An 18755-nucleotide genomic window follows, 5' to 3' on the forward strand; every position below is an offset into this window, starting at 1 on the left:
ATACTCCTGCAGAGTAAATGACAAATTGCTTTTCTTTGCAGTCTCAAATACAAATGGGGTTTGGCTTAGTGAGACTTTTTATGTGGCTCCAATCCATTTTACTGAATGCCCTAAAAGGCTGCTGGCTTTGGCTTCAACTCCCCAACAGAAAAGGCTATCCTGCTAGTTCAAGTGGTGGCATAAGCAGTTCTACAACTTGGCTTCAAGGACCTGCTTGATCCAATGGTAACTCCAGAACCTGTGGAATTTCAGGGTTCTGCATAAAACTAGTGGCAAGGTCCACTAGGAAAAAAACAACAGAAGTCCCTTAGATTCATTGAGCAAAATGATGCTCTTTGTCAAGCCAATATTACCCTTTTGAGGAATAGTTCTAGTCCTACTACTGATTCTTGGATAAAAAGTAAACAGTGATATACTGGGTGACCCAGTAACTTGAGTTGCCTGCTACATATTAGGTGTTATGTTATCTTGTTGACAGGTTCTTCCTAGGTGGCTCAGACAGTAAAGAATCTGCCTGCAATGCTGGAGACCTGGTTTCGACTCCTGGGTAGGGAAGATCCCCTGGAGGAAGACATGGCTACCCACTCCCGTATTCTCGCCTAGAGAATTCCAAGGACAGAGGAGCCTGGTGGGTTACAGTCTGTGGGGTTGCAAAGAGTCAGGCACGACTGAGTGACAAACCCTTTCACTGTCTTGTTGATGTATCTCTTTCTAGATTTTGTATGTTAGTGAACCTGCCTCTCACTCCAACTTCTGCAGTACTTGTTCAATGGAATAAACAACCAGGAATGGTTTAAGAATTAAAAACTACATACAGGCTTGCCAACACAGACTTCCCCTTCCTCAGATTAACATGATTACTGACAATGCCATGTACCAGTTTGCAGTCAACAGCAATCAAAAGTAAATATAAAATATGGCACCATTCTTGGGGGTTATGAGCCAGTCACCCAGCGGCAAGGTGATTAGAGCCCTTCCATCTTGGTGGAGGTGGAATTTTATATTGACTGAAATAGCAGCACTATGGATTTTGTACTGCTGCTTCTGATGCCCTCCCCCCATGATCCCACCGGCTTCTGAATCCATGTATCAATCACAATCATTCTACCCACCAGTGCTCCTGATCAAGATACTCAATGTAACAGAGAGGAAAAAAAAAAAAAATATATATATATATATATATAACAGAGCTTCCAAAGACCAAGAATTCCTTGGTCTGCCAGTACTCCTTTATCTGGAAGCTGCTGGATTTCTAGAATGTCTAATGGCCTTTTGAAGACCCAGTTATGGTGTCACCTGAGAGACAGTATCTTGGGAAGCTGAAATGCGATCCCATTGGACGTTTATGCTCGCGAAGACCCATCACTCTCTGGTACTGCCTCACCCATATCCACAAAGAAAACTCAGATTTAGGACCTAAAGTGCAAAAGTGAAGAGAAATAGTTCACATTTACATCTAACTACTCATTTGCAATGGCACCCCACTCCAGTACTCTTGCCTGGAAAATCCCATGGACAGAGGAGCCTGGTCAGCTACAGTCCATGGAGTTGCAAAGAGTCGGACATGACTGAGCAACTTCACTTTCACCCATTTACAAACTTTTCTTCCATCCCTTGAAATGATTTAGAGACAATATTCAAGTAAGGAGTGTAACCGTGGCTCCACCTGAGTAGAAGCTGAGACTACATGGGGCCACTTGGGGCCAGGATAGCACAATGTCCACTGAGGTCATTATCAAGGGGAAGTAAAAGTGTGCCCAGGGCAAAGTCAGAGGGAGAAGTGTAAACAAACCTTGGGAAATGAGCTGGAGGGAACTAGCTAATACTGTCGTCTTCAATCAGAAAAGTTAGTATGATCTAACACGTGAGCAGGAGCAACAAGGATCCGGGTTTGAAAGTCTAGGTTACTCCACAGTTGAGGTACAAAAAGAAGGTAAAAGGAACATGGAACAGCTATCCAGGAGAAAAGGATTAGTAGAAACTGTAGCCTTGTTTCCAGCCATTAAGCAGCAGACTACAGCACGTGTCAATATTCTATCCCTTGCTCTGTAATGTGGATACTTAGATATTTTAACTATTTGTTTCCTTCCCTATCTCTATTCTCCACTGTTTTATAGGGGCATGTTGTTAGCAGTTACACTTAAACTCTGGTCCACAGATTAAGGAAATACTGTGACCCCCCATCGTGCTGAATCAGAGGAGGCATGGACTGGAAACCGCCAGACAGACCCGGCACTGGAAGCAGGAAATACATGTCTTGGTTCTGCCTGTCAGTGGAGATGCGAGAGGAGTGCGGCTTGTATGAGCAATAGCAGCACCATGCTAAACGGGGCTTTTTAATTTTTTCAAGCTTAAATATGAAAAAAAGGAGAAATATATTCATTATAGAAAACAAAAGAGATGAATTATAATGGGTGTTGGGGGCCAGCGTGAGGAACTCCGCCCATGGCAAAGGTCATGAGGAAGGAGGCTTGGCATACGCAAAGGCGTGATCAAGCCTCAGGAAACCTCCTGTTCCCGAGCATCTACCCCAAAACCAGAGTCTGTTTTATGCTCTCGCCTACACCTCTGACTTTACGGGGGGCTCTCCCCCATAACCGTTTTTCTTGGAGAAGGAGTAAACATGCAGCTCCAAGGCAATAAAAATTCCTGGGCGTGACAAGACTCCTCTGAAGGTTATCTAGCCCGCCTGTAGAGGTTCTTCCGGCCACATGTGATTGTTTACAGCCTCCCAATCTGAGAAGCAAGAGATGTTTTAGACTTACTAAAGGCAAATTCTTTTGGGGAGTTGGAAATTATTAGTATAGTGAGTTGGTTAGGAATTATATTGGTGAAGGGTTTTTCATTTGTTGAGCTGATGTTTGCTGCTAAATCTCCATATTCCCTACCCTTATAATGAATATAACTAACATATAGGAGAAATAAGTATTAACCTTTAAGCATATAGGAGAGATAGGTATTAACCTTTAAGATTAATCCTGTTAACCTTGGGTTAAATAAATTCCTCTCTTGATTGTAACTCACTACACCCTCACCCTATAGGAATGCAACTTTATCTGGAGGGTGGTGCCTGGTTTAAGAAAAAACACCCTTGGAGGAAATAAGGTTTTTGGTTATCAGAAAGAAAGGATCATAGAATGTCAGCAGGTCTTACTCATGGCCAGAAGATGATATAATATCCCTAAGACCCCCACGTGACTCTGTATTCATCCCTATGTGTAACAAAAGGTATATAAGCAAACCCCAAAATAAAGAAATCGGATCAGTTTCCGGAAAGACTGATTCCACCATGTCGCTTCTTTCTTGCTCCCGTTTCTCTGGCTGAATTCCCATCTGGATTCAGCCTCCTTTTCTCCACTACACTATCTCTTACTACACTATCCATTTCTAATCTCTCTATATCTGTAATTAAATATGTATTTTTCCAAAGACGCCAATGCCGTCCCCACCTTCGAATTCCCTGGATCCACCGGGGCTGGACCCCGGTAAATGGCTATTTTTGGCCATCTGATACCCCAAATTCTTACATTGGATCTTTTTGGTTTATAACAGCAGCACTGGGAAGTATCATTACAGAACCAGTCCTTAGGGGGAACAAACTGGACAGTTTGGTCACAAAACCATTCTGAGTCCTTGAGCTTTGCTGGCCTTCATTATAAGTAATGCAGGTGATTAATAATGACAGAGACCCAGCAACAATCACAAGAAAAGAAAGACCAGACTCATAAAACTAGCTTAGCTACTTATAATCAAAATCTAGACTGACTGAATGCTATTGAGGTTCCATGAATACCAAAGTTGCTTATAAGTCAAATGCTTTAGCTGACAACTTTCTTTTCACTCTAAAACAATAATTTGAATAACACAGTACCTCATAAAATGAAGCTTCTTAGAAAGGCAACCACTCAGCTTTGCCTAATAGAGTGCATTTAATTAACTGAGTACTTGATGTTTTTCATGAATGCAAATGTAAAACAAGGCCTCCTAAACTCAAGCAGTATGCAATCTAGAAAAGGAGGGGGAAAAGTATCAATACATAGTATAAATGCTCTCATAATGTTTCAAACAAAACAAAACGTTTCAAACAAGGACCTATGTATAGGCGTTCTATTGAAGGACAATCCAAAGAGCCTTAACGGAGGAGGCATTTGTATTATTTTTGAAGTGCAAGATACCAGACACTTTACTTTGGAGATTCAAACCTTGATATCATACTTAAGACATAACTTGATGCTCAGATTATCAACTGGTTCCCCCAACCACAAGGGGAAATAAACTCCTAAAGGAAAGAACGAGGTATTCACTGTTCATTATCAGATCTCTTGCATCTACCATATTGTTGACACTCAATGAATATTTTTAAACTGAGCCACAAAACAGCATCAGAAAGACTGAATCTTATACAAGACGACTTAGTTAACTCGCTCAGTCGTGTCCAACTCTTTGCGACCCTGTGGACTGTAGGCCACCAGGCTCCTCCATCCTTGGGATTCTCCAGGCAAGAATACTGGAGTGCATTGCCATTTCCTTCTCCGCGGGATCTTCCCAATCCAGGGATCGAACCCAGGTCTCCCACATTGCAGGCAGACGCTTTAACCTCTGAGCCACCAGGGAAGCCCCATATGTATTTCTAAAACACAAGGCATATATAAGAAGAAAGTTAAGAGAGGTAGGTATGTTCCTTTATTATTTATTCATTCAACATGGCCTGGGTACCTACTATCTACCAGGATTTCTGGACATCAACAATCATTCCTGTTTCTTTAATCTGTATGGCTCTAAACTTGAGGAGCAGGCTTCCTAGGTGCTACAGTAGTGAAGAATCTACCTGTCAATGCAGGAGACGCATGAAATGCAGGTTTGATCCCTGGGTGGGGAAGATTCCCTGGAGGAGAAAATGGCAACAGGCTCCACTATTCTTGTCTGGAAAATTCCATGGACAGAGGAGCCTGGCAAGCTGCAGTCTACAGGGTTGCAAAGAGTCAGACACAACTGAGTGACTAAGCACACAAACCTAAGGAACAAGTGAAGGTATCATCTGATCAGGTGATGAAGAGCCTATGGAAACACACATCTGAAATTACTGAATCAAATTCAGGAGAAATATTATATGGTATTAGTTCAATTTGATTATACACATGAAGTTGAATACCAGACAGAATAACTGATTTGTTCCAGAAACTATGGCTATTTTTAAGTAGAAGAGCTGGGATTAGAATGTAGACTTCTTAGTTTCTAAAACAGTATTTTCCAGAGCGCTAAAAGGGCTAAGAGTAAAAGAGTTTTAAAAAGATTATTTCATAATCCAGGTATGATAGCTGCCAAAGCAAAGAAAGGAAAAATAAGTGTGCAAAACTGAAGGAGTTGAGCTGAGACGCTCTGGTGTTTCAAGTGGTGTTCAAAGCACATTTCAAGGCCTACCATGGACCACAAGGAGCCTTCTGCCCTACTGCAGCTGATGAGGAAATAAACACCTGTCCTTTCTTCAGGCCGTATGAGCAAGATTCCATAGACATCATAGTCCATAAGACCAGCATCACCCTCTTACATCAGTGTCAGCCATATATGGCCTGTGGGGGCTTTCAGCCTCGTTTTATACAGCCCTCCAGCTAAGAATGGTTATTACATTTTGAAAAGGTTAACAAAAAATAAAACAACTATGATGAATACACAAGAGACCATATGTGTGTTGCAAAGCCTAAAATGTTTACTATTTGGCCATTTATAGTAAAAATAGGCTGATCCTTGTTCTAAATTAGTAAAAACTACTAAAACTTTGTAATCATAACTGAGTTCAGTATGGTACTTGAGTGTACGTACACACTATGTTACTAAGTCTATTTCACACTTGAGCAGTGCTGCAAGTCTTCCACTGAGCACGCATGTATAAGAAGTTGAACTTCTGCAATTTTCAGAAAGAATATGCCACTCTTATGGCAGAAAGCGAAGAGGAACTAAAGAGCCTCTTGATGAAGGTGAAAGAGGAGAGTGAAAAAGCTAGTTTAAAACTCAACATTCAAAAAACTAAGATCATGGCATCTGGTCCCATCACTTCATGCAAACAGATGTGGAAACAGTGACAGACTTTATCTTCTTGGGCTCCAAAATCACTACAGATGGTGACTGCAGCCATGAAATTAAAAGACGCTTGGTCCTTGGAAGAAAAGCTATGACAAACCTGGACAGCATATTAAAGAGCAGAGACATTACTTTGCCAGCAAAGGTCCATATAGTCAAAACTATGGTTTTTCCAGTAATCATGATGTGAGAGTTGGACCATAAAGAAGATTAAATGCTGAAGAACTGATGTTTTTGAACTGCAGTGTTGGAGAAGACTCTTGAGAGTCCCTTGGACAGCAAGGAGATCCAACAAGTCAATCCTAAAGGAAATCAGTCCTGAATATTCATTGGAAGGACTGATGCTGAAGCTGAAACTCCAATACTTTGGCCACCTGATGCGAAGAACTGACTCACTGGAAAAGACCCTGATGCTGGGAAAGATTGAAGGCAGGAGAAAAAGGGGACAGCAGAGGATGAGATGGTTGGATGGCATCATGACTCAATGGACATGAGTTTGAGCAAGTTCCAGGAGATGGTGAAGGACAGGGAAACCTGGCGAGCTGCAGTCCATGGGGTCGCCAAAAGTTGGACATGACTGAGAGACTGAACAACCACAAAATGATACTGGTACATTAAAGGTGCTGGTTTGTGTCAGTTATTATTTTTAACTGCTGCTCTTCTCACACTAATTTAGAAACAATTATGGTTACTTTTTCATTTTATTGGATGAACATTTTTGCAGAGTAACTGATGTATCGTTACCAATCTATTTTATTACTCTCCAGTTTCTGACTATCTCCTAGTTTTAGGATGGTGGCTTATATGATCTTTTACCTTACTCATGTTGACGTGTTCAAAAATGTTTACAAAATAACTGGTTTAGAGACAGACAGACAAAAAAGAGGTTTCTAGGTAGGTAACAAACAGGATAGTGATCTAAAATAACTGATAATCATTCCTAGCTTCTCTCAAGTCGTGTCTAGTAGATTTCGTCTCATTACCTTGCCTGGGGTATTGTGAATTTTTGAAGTAGTCATATTCATTTTTACTGGCAAATGTCTAATTCGAAAGAAAAAAAAAACCCTTGTGAAACATGAAAATTAAGGCATTAATTCTTTCCATAACCATGAACAGTTACTTGAAGAAAAACTCACCTAATACACTGAGATAGGATTAAATCAAGATGCACTACGACAAGAATACAACGAACAAATTATTTTTGCATTATTCACAATCTACAACTCTTTGCACTATTACTACTAGAGAGGTAACATTAAAGTATATTACATTTTTCATAAGGAGAACACCATTTCCTACACATCCAGGAAAAGTGCATTATTATTTATTCAAAACTCAAACCATGCCCTTTCTGTCTCTTCATTCTTTTCTGTACCAAGCACCCACTGTGTTCCGTAAGAGTCTGCTGCCATCTAGCGGATGACCTAAGGAAAAAACTGCTTCATAGCAAAGGGTTTTTTTTGTTTGTTTTTTTCCGTCAGTACCACTATAGAGAGGCTGTGCACTGTTACTACCTGTCAGAATTCCCAGGGGACCAGGGAGGACACTGTCTGACCAATGAGAGTGGCCAGGCTTTGGGGACACCCTGAGTTAGCCCTAAAAGGCACATAGACCACCTTCAAAGAAATGTCTGCAAATAACGGAGAACAGAATACAACCACCTGCTCTTTCGGCACAAAATAGCTCTGTTGCTCAATCCAAAATAACTCAGCTGAAACTGTCAATCGTGCAAAAAAAAAATAACGGTTATTAAAACACGTGGGCAAGTGGTTTAGAGATTCTGACTCAAGTCTCACCCACATCATACAGAGGAAGTCGAGTTTAACACTAACCAGCAAGCAGTCTGGGAGCCAGACAGCTTGATTTGGAAGCCTGACCTCACTCCTTCCTGGCTGCTGACCTTGGGCAACTCATCTCCTCTCTCCAAGCTATAACTGCCTCACAGTCAAGTGGAGGGAAAGTCACCTCTTCCTCAGTCATCAGGAACTTCAACTCGGGGCAAAGTACGTCAGGGCTTTGTACTGGAAACAGAAAGAGCTTACTAAATGAGAGACAATAGTAAGAAGAGACTTAATGTTTTTCTTCTGGAAGTCATAGATGAGCACAGTGGCCAGCCATTGGAAGTTGACAATGATCAATTAGGAGCAATCATTGAAGGTGATGTTCTTACAACAAAATGAGGAATAAGAATATTCTTATTAAGATATATTAACTAATGTGAAACATGCTGTAGGAGGGTATTGAAATATAATAAACTCTGATTACGTTATGAGAATTGTGGAGATAAATGATAAATATAAATCAAGACAAGATAGCAATAACCCCCAATTAGGAAGGAAGTCAGCTATTATTACCTGACAGTGACCGTGTCTAGCAGTTACATACAAGTGAGAAACTGAACTATTAACAGGAAAAAACCCTAGCAAATATTAAACAAACTCTAAGTAAAAGCAAACTTTGTTTTAGCCTCCAGGCTTCCCTCATCTATCAAACCATCTATTTTAAAGGGTGCTTTTAAGCATCAATATTATAGAAGATGGTATATATAAAAACATTACAAAATGGCATAGATTTCTATTCGGTTGGTACAAAAGTAATTGTGGTTTTGCACTGTTGAACTTTGCTGTTTGATATTGGAATACATTCTTAAATAAATGTGGTTATGTTATATTATCATTTTAAAGGACATTTCTTGCTTTGTGCTTTTTTGCTAATGCATTACTTGCTGTTTACTTTATATTTATTTTTCAGTTCAGTTCAGTCACGTCTGACTTTTTAAAACCCCATGGACTGCAGCACGCCAGGCCTCCCTGTCCATCACAAACTCCCAGAGTTTACTCAAATTCATGTCCATTGAGTCGGTGATGTCATTCAATCATCTCAAAGACTAGGAGTAAATTCAGTCAATTTTTTTTATTCAAGTTCAAAATGGGTCGTAAAGCAGTGGAGACAACTTGCAGCATCAACAGTCTGGCCCATGAACTGCTAATGAACGTACAGTGCAATAGTGGTTAGGGAAGTTTTGCAAAGGAGACAAAAGCCTTGAATATGAGCACAGTGGCCAGCCATCGGAAGTTGACAGTGCCCAATTAAGAGCAATCATCAAAGGTGATGCTCTTACAACTACATGAGAAATTGCAGAAGAACTCAGCATCTACATTCCAGTCATTCGGCATTCAAGGCAAACTGAAAGGTGAAAAAGCTCTATAAGTGCGTTCCTCATAAGCTGACTGCAAATCAAAGAAATCATCATTTTGAAGTGTCGTCTTCTCTTATTCTACTCAACAACATGAACCATTTCTCAACCTGATTGTGAGGTGTGGCAAAAGAATGGATTTTACACAACAGCCAGGGATGACCAGCTAAGTCGCTGGACTGAGAAGAAGCTCCAAAAAACCTCCCAAAGCCAAACTTGCACCAAAACAAAGTCATGGTCATTGGTGCTCTGCTGCCAGGCTGATCCACTATAGCTTTCTGAATCCCGGTGAAACCATTACCTCGGAGAAGTGTTCTCAGCAGATCGATGAGATGCACTGAAAGATGCAACGCCTTCAGCCAGTACTGGTCCACAGAAAGGGCCCAATTCTTCTCCACAACAATGTCCGACCACACATTGCACAACCAACATCTCAAAAGCTGAACGAATTGGGCTACGAGATTTTGCCTCATCCGCCACATTCACCTGACCTCTCTTGTCTACTGACTACCAATTCTTCAGGCGTCTCAACAACTTTTTGCAGGGAAAACGCTTTTACAACCAGCAGGATGCAGAAAACGCTTTCCAACAGTTTGCTGATACTTGAAGCACAAATGTTTATGCTACAGGAATATACAAACTTATTTCTCAAATAAGCAAGAATGGGTTGATTGTAACGGTTCCTATTCTGATTAATTCAGATGTGTTTGAGCCTAGTTATAACTGCAAGGAGATCCAACCAATCAATCCTAAAGGAAATCAGTCCTGAATATTCACTGGAAGGACTGAAGCTGAGGCTGAAACTCCAATATTTTGGCCACCTGATGCAAAGAACTGACTCACTGGAAAAGACCCTGATGCTGGGAAAGATTGAGGGCAGGAGGAGAAGGGGACGACAGAGGATGAGATGGTTGGATGGCATCACCGACTCGATGGACATGAGTTTGAGTAAGCTTCAGGAGTTGGTGATGGCCAGGAAAGCCTGGTGTGCTGTAGTCTATGGGGTCGCAAAGAGTTGGACATGACTAAGTGAGTGAATTGAACAGATAAAGATTAAAATTCACTGTCTGAAACTGCATTGCTTTTGTACCAACCTAATAAAAGAACACAAGATGCTATTACTGGTAATTTTACAATAATCAGAGTTAGAATCATTAGGTTGGCTAATCATTACTCAGTACAAGGTGCATAAGATAATGTACCATGAAAAAATACCTGCATCAGCTGGTTGAAAATAAGTCTGAACACAAAAAGGTTTGAAGAAAAAAAAAAAAAAAATCAAGTGACCTAGGTTTATTTTCTTATATCAGGAAAAACCAAGAAAAGTATACTGTAATTCTAAAAAGCACATGGTAACTAGAAAAACTCGTTAGAAAATCGGAAAGAAAACTACTGAAATAATTATGGGCTTTTTTTCCCAATGTGTTGTCTTGGGAGCTTATCTTCTTTAAGAGAGAAAGAACTGACGTGCATGGTGGGGAAGGAAATGAAGGACTTTCTAAAGAATGAGTCTTGAGCTGAGAAGCTGAAGGTGAAGCCGGTGTGGCCAGGGCCAATCCTTCCGGTTACTGTGCTCTCCCTCCTGGTACTCCAACACCCGCAGGCAAGTCCTGCTGCCATGAAGCAGTCTCTCATCTAGAACCCATTTAATTTTAAATTCCTCATTGGTTTTCTTCCCAGATATTTCAAGAAAGGCACACAGTGCAACAAAGTTGCAATTTCGGGCATTTTAAAGCTTCTGTAGACTAACAAAAAGTTAAATCTGAAGTCATGGTTCTTAAAAATGAACAAAGTACAAAAGCGAGTCATTTGCCAACTGTATCTAAACAGTACTTTGGAATTCGAAGGTGGCCAGAACATTGCAAGCTCCGACTGAGCAAAGGCATTCAGACCTAACATCTTGTCACATGGGCCTGCCCAGCTGACCTAGTTGGAGGGAGTCTAGAATCAGGAGTTAACAGAGGCCCAGAGTAGGATGCGGGCCCTTGAGAGGGTGGTCTGTGTACACAGCTAACAACAGGGGGGCTTGCCAGCGGGGAAGCCTTACTCCTTCTGGTTTTCCAGCCTTCCTGACCCCTCCTCAGCCCACCTCACTTTTTGGACGAGCTTCCTTCCTGTCATCTGCTGATGGCCTCCCCCTGCTCCAAAAGCAGCAGCAGTATTAGCCACGTGAGGAATCCCCCTCCGGCTTAAATGACAGTGCTTCCTCAACTGTTAACCTCTGATCAGTTTTAGTCGCAACACCCTGCTGCTCACATGTTATTGCCTCTTCTTCCCTCCCCAAGCCATAAAGAACAGAGTGGGGGTGGGGGGAGAAATCCTACCCAAGTTATATTTTCAGAAAAACCAAGACAACAAAAAAATCCTCAAAAATATGTACATGTGGCCAAAAGGAACAGAAAAGAGCAGACCCTGGGTGAGAAGCCACGTGTGTGGACAGGGAGTGAGGGGGCGCTGCAGATGAGAACAGGGGAGGCAGAGCTCCAAAATGTCACCTGCAAGTATCCACCAGCAGAAAGGCGACTGCACCCCGAGGAGGGGTCCAGGAGCAGTGCTGAGAAGGAACGGGGGCGGCGCTCTGCTGGGGGAGGTGGAAACGGGAGGCTGGGACCATTCTCGGGCCCCCAGGCTAGCCATCTCTTAAAGTGTCACCTTTCTCTCAAAGAAAAGGGACACCTTAGAAAGAAGTAGCTGAACACTGGGAGTCAATGGAGTGATGGGCGGACACCACGGCTGGAGGGGAAAGCCCTCCTACACCAGGCTAGGTTCTGAGAGGCAGAGGGGGAAAGAAACAGTGCCTCAGGGCAGCACCAAGAGGAAGGGGCCCTAGAGTAGAGTCTGGCTCCTCCCTCTCCCTTCACAGCCAGGAAAAGCACACTCACTCCACTGAATAACAACAGAAAGAACAGATATAGCAACCATGCAGAAGACTATAAAAAACTGTGGAAAAGAACAGCAAAACTCCCTATGAGGAAAATGTAGCAGGAAAAAAAATGTAACCACAGAAGTGGATAAGGTGAAAATTATAACCCAAAATAGCACTGACTTTTTTTTTTTTTTAAACTCAGTGAAGCAATTGCAGTTTTAAAGGAAGATCACAAAAGAGCTCCCAGGCAAGAGGGCCAGATAACAAGCACCAACGAAGCAGAAACTAGAGCAACTTGGGGAAGAAAAAGAATTTAGAATTCTTTTCTGCAATGAAGAAAAAATGACAGGTCAGGTTAGATGCACAGAAAGCAAGAGCCCCAGGAATAGTGAGTGTCACTCTGGGTTGCTCAGGTCACACTCCCGACTTTCTGATGGTTTTAGCTACAGGTTCACCGTCACTCTCGACTCCTCTCTCTCAGCTCCTGGTGATCTCAATACCCATGCTCAATACCCTGCCACCATCCTGGTCTCGCAGAGTCAGACCTGACTGAGGGACTGAACAACAATCCTGGCCCTCAGTTCTTTGTATGAAAATGAAAGTTGCTCGGTTGTGTCTGACTCTTTGCAATCCCATGGACTGTATAGTCCATGAAATTCTCTAGGCCAGAATACTGGAGTGGGTAGCCTTTCCCTTCTCCAGGGAATCTTCCCAACCCAGGCATTGAACCCAGGTCTCCCGCATTGCAGGCAGATTCTTTACCAGCTGAGTCACAGGGAAGCCCCAGTTCTTTGTATGTTTCTTTCCAAATGAACTTATCCTCCATCCTCTCAAAATCACACACTCTAAGATCTAACTGAATGCCTTCTTATTACCAACACCTGTTAACTGTTCCATAACCTTAGTTTCATAGACACTACTTAAAAATTACCACCTCCTGTATGCCTAGCACTCTCTGACTGGTATCCTGATCCCAACAAGCCTCTGACAACTCCCAGGACCTAGAGCCCTTCGGTCCTGCCTCTTTGTCACTTTCCCTCACACAACCTCCTCCTCCCCCTCGGTTCCCTGGTCTCCTGACCCAACTTGCACTCCACAGCCAGCCTAAACATCATCATCTTCTACTCCCCTGCTTGTGTCCTTGAGTCCCTCCCTCCACTCATCTTAACCATTCGACAAATCCAAAACTCTAGTTGAGCCCAACACTGTGCGTCCTCTAGTATATGACTGTGCCATACAGCACTTACCAAACCTCTGTTCATGAAGACTTTATCCTAAGATTATAAGTTTAACACTGGGGGAACTTACCATTCATGCTGTTTTTACAAAGGAATCCTTCTAAGTTCTATATAGAGAAAATACCTAGTGTAATGATACCTAGATGAGAACATTCGCTTATCTGTGTATTCAAGTTTCATTTATTTACATGTTCAAAAGTCTAGTTCTACCCAGAGTAAAAGCCTGAGTTAGGGATTTTGGTAGATAAGAGCTGAAAATCAACTAATGTCACACTGTCAGTCTTGGCTTATCATTATGGTCATTATCAGTAATCACTTCAAACAGAAGAAATCTTTTAACAAAGGACTATTTAATAAAGGTATTCTATATTATCCATGAATTACTCTTCCTAATGTGCTATTCAGTAAATGAAAACATCTTTCAGAATCTTGAGTTTTTCATAAAAATCAAAGAAGCTAATATAAATATCTCTTCTCTCATTCTGTATCAATACCTGCCTAAACCACACGAACCCACATTACTTGTGAAATACAATACATTACAACAAAGTGTAGAATCTCGGGATTTAAAAGCCAACTTCAGCATTATCTGGGTTTCCTGTCACTTTAAATCCCAGTGCAACATGCCAAGGAATGCAGGGCTGTGTTCAGTTTGTGAGGGCTTCCATAACAAAATACCATAGACTGGCGGCTTAAACAACAGAATTTTATTTTCTCGCAGTTCTGGATGGAGCCTAAGGAGGCTGGAGGCTGGAAGCCTAAGGTCAAGGTGCCAGTGGGGCGGGCTTTGCCTGATGCTTCTTCTTGGCTTGCACATGGCCTTCTTCAGGCTACATCCTCATGGGGCCTTTTCTCTGTGCCTGGGCATCCCTGGTGTTTCTTCCTTTCTCATATGGACACCAGTCACACTGGGTTAGGACACCACCCTTATGATCTATTTTAACCTTAATTACCTTTCCAAAGGCCCTATCTTCAAATTCAGTCACACTGTGGATTAGGGCTTCAGCAAATGAATAGGGGAACGCAATTCAGTCCATAACAAGGAACCTGACAGAGCTTACGAGAGGGGAAGGTAAAAAAATACATATATTAATGAATAAATTAAGATACTTGTCAAGTATCTTTGATGTACGCTCAAACACCTGAATGAAAGAGTAACCTGTACCCGTCCACAGCAACCTCAGAAAACTTGCTGGAAGTACCACTCATAATCATTGCAATTCCTTCTACTCAACTCTTAATTACTCTCTTTAATATCATACAAAAAGAAAGGAGATCCTCTTTCCACTTGACACTTCAGTTCAGTCACTCAGTCTTGTCCAACTCACTGCGACCCCATGGATGGCAGCATGCCAAGCTTTCCTGTTCATCACCAACTCCCAGAGCTTGCTCAAACTCAGGTCCATCGAGTTCGGTGATGCCATCCAACCATCTCAACCTCTGTCATCCCCTTCTCCTTCCACCTTCAATCGTTTCCAGCATCTAATGAGTCAGTTCTTCGCATCAGGTGGCCAAAATATTGGAGCTTTAGCATCAGTCCTTCCAATGAATATTCAGGATTGATTTCCTTTAGGATTGACTGGTTGGATCTCCTTGCTGTCCAAGGGACTCTCAAGAGTCTTCTCCAACACCACAGTTCAAAAGCATCAATTCTTCGGTGCTCAGCTTTCTTTATAGTCCAACTCTCATATCCACACATGACTACTGGAAAAACCACAGCTTTGACTAGATGGACCTTTGTTGGCAAAGTAACGTCTCTACTTTTTAATATACTGTATAGGTTGGTCATAGCTTTTCTTCCAAGGAGCAAGCGTCTTTTAATTCATGGCTGCAGTCACCATCTGCAATGATTTTGGAGCCCAAAAAGATAAAGTCTGTCACTGTTTCCATTGCTTACCCATCTATTTCCCATGAAGTGATGGGACCAGATGCCATGATCTTAGTTTTCTAAATGTTGAGTTTCAAGCCAACTTTTTCACTCTCGTCTTTCACTTTCATAAAGAGGCTTTTTAGTTCTTCTTCACTTTCTGCCATAAGGGTGGTGTCATCTGCATATCTGATGTGATTGATATTTCTCCTGGCAATCTTGATTCCAGCTTGTGCTTCATCCAGACTGCCATTTCACATGATGTACTCTGCATAGAAGTTAAATAAGCATGGTGATAATATACAGCCTTGACATACTCCTTTCCTGATTTGGAACCAGTCTGTTGTTCCATGTCCAGTTCTAACCGTTGCTTCCTGACCTGCATATCGATTTCTCAGGTGGCAGTTCAGGTGGTCTGGTATTCCCATCTCTTGAAGTATTTTCTATAGTTTGTTGTGATCCACACAGTCAAAGGCTTTGGTGTAATAAAGCAGAAGTAGAGTTTTTTCTAGAACCCTTGTGTTTTCCATGATTTCCAATGGATGTTGGCAATTTGAGCTCTGGTTCCTCTTGACATCCCTTCAACTATTTGAAGCAGCAATCCAATCCCCCTCTAGATGAAATGTTCCTAGTATTTCCAAATGCTGCATGGATCCATGCATCATAGAGTGATTTCTGTACCCTCTCATTCCCCTCTCCCTTTCCATTATTCACATTCAACACTGGTTCCCCAGCCCCCACCCTGCCCCAGAATCAGGCTCATAGAAAGGTACTGTGCATTTCCTTTAAGATTTCTAAGATACCTTTTTCCCCTCCATGTCATCCTTGCACAGGAGCCATGATAATCTTCTCTGTATCATTCCATTTTTAGCATTAATATATGTGCTGCCAATGTGAGCACCAAGATTTCTTTATAAAACTTGTTTTGTTCTCATTCAGTTGATTTTACATTGTAGCACTGTAGTCAGGATTGCTGACTACATCTTATCAAACTGTGTTCCTTCCCTCCAGGGTCACATCTTGAAATCATAACATTCTCTTCTTTGAAGTTTTCTATTCTTGCCTTTCTGTTCTATCCTTTGTCATCCAATGGATTCTTAATAGCCTCTGTATGCAAAGCTCTCGAGGGATATAATTCTGCATTAAAGTATGATCCCCTGCCATAGAAGAGATTAGAGACTCTCGTAGTAAAGGAAAAAATGTTGGCACCTAGAAAAAAATCATAAAGATGAAATATAGAAGAATTCACAAACCAGCATCTCATTACCAAATGAGTGAGAAGAGATTCCTGCCATAAGGTCAAAGGTGAGAAAAGAAATAAACATTTATAATGGCTAGTACATGCCAGGCATACTGAAAGGGTAACCTACTTAAGATTATTCATTTGTTCTTATAGGACAGACAGAGCTATGAACAGGGCAGGTGAAGTCCTTTCCCTTTAGGAGCTGGCATTCTAGTAGGGAATGCAGAAAATAAGTGGACAATTATAGTAGTTTAATATACCAATCAAATAGAAGAGAGTTGGACCATAAAGATGGCTGAGCGCTGAAGAATCGATGCTTTCAAACTGTGGTGCTGGAGAAGACTCTTGAGAGTCCCTTGGACTGCAAGGAGATCCAACAAGTCAATCCTAAAGGAAATCAGTCCTGAATATTCATTGGAAGGAGTGATGCTGAAGCTGAAACTCCAATACTTTGGCCACCTGATGCGAAGAGCTGACTCATTGGAAAAGATCCTGATGCTGGGAAAGATTGAAGGCAGGAGGAGAAGGGGATGACAGAGGATGAGATGGTTGGATGGCATCACTGACTCAATGGACATGAGTCTGAGTAAGCTCCAGGAGTTGGTGATGGACAGGGAGGCCTGGTAGGCTGCTGTCCACAGGGTCGCAGAGAGTCAGACATGACTGAGTGACTGAACAATAGACATTGATGAAAGGCATCACAGAAACAAAACTGTTTAATGAGAAAGAATGAGTGGAGGAAGCACATGATAGGTCAGGGAAGATATGTCTAATGACACAACCTTTGGGCTGAGACCTGAATGGCAAGGAGGAGCCCACTGTGCGAAGATTTGAGAAAATGTTTGAGGCAGAGGAAAAGCAAGTACAATTACTCTGAGTTAAGAAGGAGCTCAACTGTTCAGTCAGGGGTAAGGCAGCTACTGTGGTTGAAATCTACAAAGGGGGAGAGTGGCAGGAGCTGGAGAGTGAGGGCAGGATCAGACTTGGAGGGTATGGTGGTGCACGGCGGGCTGACATGGTCTGACATCCTTCACTTCGGCTACAGTATGGAGAAGAGACTGCACATGGGCAGGAATGGGAGCCGGGGGTACAATTCAGAGACTGCTATCACCCAGAGAAGAAAGAGTAGGAGCTGGGACCTGCCTGGTGACAGCAGAGGCAGAGGGGAAAGGACAAATTTGGCAAGTAGGACCAACAGTATGTGCATTAGGTTGCAAACGGGGAGCAAAGACTACACAGAACTAGGGACTGAGGTTGGGACCAAGGGTAAGAATGTTCACATTCAGGACAGATGGTTTACCTACGGGGGCAGTGAGGGACAGAGCTCCCTGGAGCTGTATCTTTATTTTAGCTCATAAAATAAATTTTAGTTCCTAAAACAAACAGAAAGTGTTCACTCACATTCAGTTGTAAACCACACTCGCGTTCGGTCACGTAGGCAAAATCATCAGAGAGAAGAAAGGGTGGCTGCTATTTGTTCAGATTCCCTTGGATTAAGACATGAATTTTTTACCCCTCCCTTTGCTCCATGTCAACACCGTAGGCGAAGAAAATCACAACAGTGAATTCAAAGCTACTGAAGCTTTTCTCCTCAAGAGGAAAAAAATTCAACCAGGTATTTTCAGACATGTGACATCAGAAGTAGATATAACATACTGCATTTTAAGGAAAGGAGGGAGGGGGGAGAGAGAGAGAACATGTTTTCTACTCATTTCCTTCTATAAACTGCCTTCCCTTCCACCAACACCCACCAACCAATCGCCCTAGGAAAAGGAAGGAAACACCTCCACTTCCTAGGTAAATACAGCGTTACAGTCAATTTATTAACTTCTCAGGACTGGTGATCCTTTTTAAAGAAAAGTCTGCTCTGGCAACCAAAAAGGAGAAGTTGATGATACCAGCTTCCCTTTTTTGCAGTCATGTGTTAAGGTGCAAAAAGAGTGTCCTTCACCAGACTGTAGTTAAAAGAACTGCATTCATTTGCAAAAGAAACAAAAGGGCTCACACCACTCTAGAGATTTTTATGTTTCATCTCAAAGTCCTAAGGACCTTCTGAGAATAAGAGCCAGGCACTGATCCTTCTCAATAAACAAGGAAAGAAATCACAACAGAGAAACCAATAATATTTACTTCAAATCTAAACAAATCTGTGTTGGATCAACAGCTTTAATCTATAGGAGATATATAATTTTAAAAAGTAAAACAATGAAGATTCAACACGAATCTTTTTTCAGTCATCTTCCCTTAACCTTTATAATATGGGCTTC

General features: G+C 42.0%; 1 protein-coding gene and 1 pseudogene across 1 annotated transcript in view; both read right to left on the reverse strand.

Annotated features, from left to right (window-relative positions):
- STX7 (syntaxin 7) overlaps positions 1-18755 on the reverse strand; it is a 60789-nt gene that overhangs the window by 21319 nt on the left and 20715 nt on the right. The gene's annotated exons all lie outside the window — the stretch shown is intronic.
- LOC120863140 lies at positions 16034-16146 on the reverse strand (annotated as a pseudogene).

This window comes from Oryx dammah, unplaced genomic scaffold (genome assembly GCF_014754425.2).
Source record: "Oryx dammah isolate SB20612 unplaced genomic scaffold, SCBI_Odam_1.1 HiC_scaffold_4, whole genome shotgun sequence".
Classification (NCBI taxonomy): Eukaryota; Metazoa; Chordata; class Mammalia; order Artiodactyla; family Bovidae; genus Oryx; species Oryx dammah.